General features: G+C 37.9%; 1 pseudogene; it reads left to right on the plus strand.

Moving 5' to 3' along the window:
* The first annotated feature begins 1,031 nt into the window (after positions 1–1,031).
* On the plus strand, positions 1,032–1,979 carry LOC129560274 (olfactory receptor 5W2-like; annotated as a pseudogene).
* The last annotated feature ends 3,274 nt before the right edge of the window (positions 1,980–5,253 follow it).

Below are 5,253 nucleotides of genomic sequence, written 5' to 3' on the forward strand. Positions count from 1 at the left end.
CATTTTTTAAATCATATTTTATATCCAAGTAAATATTTTCTAGCACGGGAAATGCTTACTCCTTAGATCTTGCAGTCTGATCTAACACTGGTGTTTCTCCCATATTATTTTGAAGTGGTAATGTGAGTTAAATTTATCAAAAGCTCCTCCCTGAGACAGGAAAGCAATGCTCAGAGCCAAGCTTATATAAAATAACCTACTCATGAATGACATCTACATTTAGGAGGAAACAGTGGCTGACTTTATTTTTTTTTTTTGGGGGGGCTCCAAAATCACTGCAGATGGTGACTGCAGTGATAAAATTAAAAGATGCTTACTCTTTGGAAGGAAAGATATGATCAGTCTAGACAGCATATTAAAAAGCAGACATTACTTTGCCAATAAAGGTCCATCTAGTCAAGGCCATGGTTTTTCCAGTAGTCATGTATGGATGTGACAGTTGGACTATAAAGAAAGCTGAGCGCTGAAGAATGATGCTTTTGAACTGTGGTGTTGGAGAAGACTCTTGAGAGTCCCTTGGACTGCAAGGAGATCCAACCAGTCCATCCTAAAAGAGATCAGTCCTGGGTGTTCATTAGAAGGACTGATGTTGAAACTGAAACTCCAATACTTTGGCCGCCTAATGTGAAGAGCTGACTCATTGGAAAAAACCCTGATGCTGGGGAAGATTGAAGGCAGGAGGAGAAGGGGACGACAGAGGATGAGACGGTTGGATGTTATCACCGACTCAATGGACATGAGTTTGAATGAACTCTGGGAGTTGGTGATGGACAGGGAAGCCTGGCGTGCTGCAGTCCATGGGTTTGTAGAGTCAGACACTACTGAGCGACTGAACTGAACTGAACTGAACAGATAGCTATCTACCTTTACACAGTGGATATCCATGATCTAGATTATTTTGTAATTACAAAAACACAAATACAGACAAAAATCATCTTCTTCCTTATGACATCTCGTAGTTGTGCAGAAGTGTTCCACATCGATGTGTCATATTTTTGATCATTTTCTAAAAGTTTACATCAGAACAAAGAAGGATGGACAGAGGGAATTGCTCCTCTCTGACTGAACTCATTTTCTTGGGAATTAAAAAAATGTAATAACATTTTCTGATAACACCGAGAACAAGATGGCTTTTTACCACGATTCTCCTTATTTATCTCATTAACCTTCTGTTAAACCTTGGAATGATAATCCTGATTAGGATGGGTCCCCAGCTGCTCACACCCATGAGTTTTTCCTCAGCCACCTCTCCTTCTGTGACCTCTGCTATTCCACAGCCATTGGCCCCAAGATGCTGGTGGACCTATTTGCCAAGATCAAGTCAATCTCTTTTCATGGCTGTGCCCTGCAGTTCTTTGTATTCTGTACCTTTGCAGATTCTGAGTGTCTCCTGCTGGCCATGATGGCCTATGACTAGCACAAGGCCATCAGCAGCCCCTTGCTTTATGTGGTCAGCATGTCCAGCGGGGTGTGCTCCCTGCTCGTGGCTGGGGTTTACCTGGTGGGGATGGCAGATGCTCTGATACACACGACATTAGCATTCCGCTTATGCTTCTGTGGGTCAAATGATATTAACCATTTCTTCTGTGATTTACCTCCACTTTTCCTTCTTTCCTACTCTGATATACAGGTCAATGAATTGATGTTATTCATTGTTTTTACCTTCATTGAACTGAGTACCATTTCAGGAGTCCTTGTCTCTTATTGTTATACTACCCTTTCAGTCTTGAAGATCCACTCTGTTGAGGGGAGGTTCAAAACTTTTTCCATCTGCACCTCCCACCTAACAGCAGTGGCAATTTTCCAGGGAACTCTGCTCTTTATGTATTTCAGGCCAAGTTCATCCTAATTCTCTAGATCAAGATAAGATGACCTCATTGTTTTACAGTCTTGTGACTCCAATGTTAAACCCTCTGATTTACAGTCTAAGGAACAAAGATGTGAAACAGGCTCTGGAAAAAGTGAAACTTAAAAGATGAGGTTAAATGTGTATATTTCACACACATAAACACATTTTGGGTTTTGTATTTCTAGAATTATATTTCATCATACAAGAGAACCAAAAATTTCCCAGTGCTTAAAATGTTATAGATGAGCATTTGTTATATAGCCCAAATTTTAGAAATGTTACAGTCTTCAAATACAGCATGCTCATACATATCAAAAATTTATATATGGCATCTCCTCTTCGTTGAAAACTTTCCTGAATTTTCTAACTTGATCAAATTTCATTGGTTTATTCTTTCATTCAAACAACATTTCAGTTTGCCTGAAGATTTGTTACATGCTTCCTGAGAGATTTTTGAGCATTTTTTATATTTAATGGGACATACTGTACTTTCTGTACTAATGAATATAAGCTAATGTCACCAACAAACAAGGTAAGTAACTCAGTAGAAGCCCAACAATCATAAAATAAAATATTAAGTGTTATTAATACAAAGGAAAATCTAGAACTGGTATGTCTTTGGGTAGATATATTCAGTCACAAATCTAAAAATTATTCAAGTTGGTAAATGAAACAATATTAGTCAGGGAATCTGATAATTAAGTGAGCCATGAGGTGGACAAGCTCATGTATTTTAGAAGTAAAGAAGCCTTGTTCGCCACAACATGAAAGAACCATGAAGTCATTACTCTAAGTGAAGTAAGTCAGACAGTGAAAGATAACTACTGTATTATCTCACATGCATGTTGAATATAAAAAGGATTAATTTATAGAAATACAGAGTAGATTGATTGTTTCCAAGGTCTGGTAGGTGAAAGAAGTTTGAAATATTTGTCAAAGTGTACAACTTTTCTGTTATATGATGAATAAGTTCTGGGACTCTAATGTATACTATGAATTTAGTTAACAAATCTGTATTTTAAACTTTAAATTATCTAGAGAAGTAGATCTTAACTGTCCTCATTATACACACACTCCAAATGGTAACTATGTGAATTAATGAATGTGTTAACTAATCTTATGTGGTGATCATGTCACAATGTGTTCTCAGTCACTTTAGTCATGTCCAACTCTCTGCGACCTCAGTGGTCCGTCAGGCTCCTCTGTCCATGGGGAGTCTTCAGAGTGGAGTGGGTTGCAATGCCCTCCTCCAGGGGATCTTTCGGACCCAGGAATTGAAACCATGTCTCTTGTGTCTCCTGTACTGGCAGGCGAGATCTTTACCACTTGCACCACCTGGGAGGCCCAGTCATAATGCACACATGTGTCTAATCTTCACCTTGTACACCTTATACATGCTAATTGTCAATTTTGTCTGAATAAGCCTAAAAAAAGGAAAGAAAATTTAGGGGACAGTGGAAAGGACCTTGATAAAGTACAACGTTGGGCTATTATTATCAATTTATCAATATTTTTATCACTTTCTCCATGAAAATTTCTTTTTCTTCTTTCCTCTTCTTGACCCTTGCTAAATGTCCTCTTTATCTCTTTGTCATTCACAAACAACCATCTACTTAAAGAATTATTTTATTTCACCTTGTTTGTGAGAAATCGACTCCATTATCCAAAAAAAACTCCATGTTTTCCAGATCACAATGGAGGAATAAACAAATACATAATAAACTGAAAACACTAGATAACATTTTTGAGTATTAATTTTATCTCATTGGCAAAATCAACAGAGGGATAATGTCTACTCTTTCTCTCTCTCTCTCTCTATATATATATATTTACATTATAGCATATAAATTATATACATACACTCAACAGATTGTTTGGAAGATACATTAAAATGGTGTGAATACTAATATAATGGATTGATAAAAGCATTCATATTAATTACACTAGGAGTAAAGAGCTATAAGTTCTTGATATTCGACTATTTTATTTGCTTTTTCCCCCTTCTTTATTGAAGGCTAGAGCACTAACTTTGTTCCTTGTGAAAGTGTGAATTTGACCATATATTTGAAAAATCTCTTAAGACAGAGAGGCATTCTTAATTATTCATTAAAATTGTAAAAGATAAAAGCCACTGAAGTTCTTAGGTTTTCTCACTGCCATTGTAAAATACCCTTATGAGAAAATATCTTAGAATGGCAGTAAAGCCTAAAAATGTCTCTGTTACACAGGGTGGTATTTGTGAGACATTCAATAACCTCAGATATGCAGATGACACTACCCTTATGGCAGAAAGTGAAGAGGAACTCAAAAGCCTCTTGATGAAACTGAAAGAGGAGAGTGGAAAGGTTGGCTTGAAGCTCAACATTCAGAAAACAAAGATCATGGCATCTGGTCCCATCACTTCATGGGAAATAGATGGAGAAACAGTGGAAACAGTGTCAGACTTCATTTTGAGGGGCTCCAAAATCACTGTGGATGCTGACTGCAGCCATGAAATTAAAAGACGCTTACTCCTTGGAAGGAAAGTTATGACTAACCTTGATAGTATATTAAAAAGCAGAGACATTACTTTGCCAACCAAGGTCCGTCTAGTCAAGGCAGTGGTTTTTCCCGTGGTCATGTATGGATGTGAGAGTTGGACTGTGAAGAAGGCTGATCGCCGAAGAATCGATGCTTTTGAACTGTGGTGTTGGAGAAGACTCTTGAGAGTCCCTTGTACTGCAAGGAGATCCAACCAGTCCATTCTAAAGGAGATCAATCCTAGATGTTCATTGGAGGGACTGATGCTACAGCTGAAACTGCAATACTTTGGCCACCTCATGCGACGAGTTGACTCACTGGAAAAGACTCTGATGCTGGGAAAGGTTGGGCGTGGGAGGAGAAGGGGACGACCGAGAATGAGATGGCTGGATGGCATCACCGACTCTGTGGACATGAGTTTGAGTGTACTCCGGGAGTTGGTGATGGACAGGGAGGCCTGGTGTGCTGTGATTCATGGGGTCGTGGAGAGTCAGACACGACTGAGCGACTGAACTGAACTGATGACATGTTAGGGAAAGGTCTCATGGTGGATAAAAAGCCACAGAGAATTTTTATTTTAGATAAATTTTTAAAAGTCTAATTCTAGCATATTTCATTAATTCACCTAAATTCTTTTGGAATTGATGCTTATAGGCAACAGTATGGCAGAAAACCTCTGAAATATAATAAAGTTCAAACAAAATATCATGCTGCCATGAATAACACATTTCCATCAATATGACAGAAATTTACTACTGCATCTAAAGAATTATTTGATCTAAGTATTGACCCATTTTATTAGATCTACTTGTGTCATATAAAAAAGAAAAAAATTCATCCCATTAAATGGAAGAGCAAAAATAGAATTGACTGATTCCACTTCT

The sequence above is a fragment of the Moschus berezovskii genome, chromosome 16 (genome assembly GCF_049115385.1).
Source record: "Moschus berezovskii isolate FMDL1 chromosome 16, NW_MosBer_1.0, whole genome shotgun sequence".
Lineage (NCBI taxonomy): Eukaryota > Metazoa > Chordata > Mammalia > Artiodactyla > Moschidae > Moschus > Moschus berezovskii.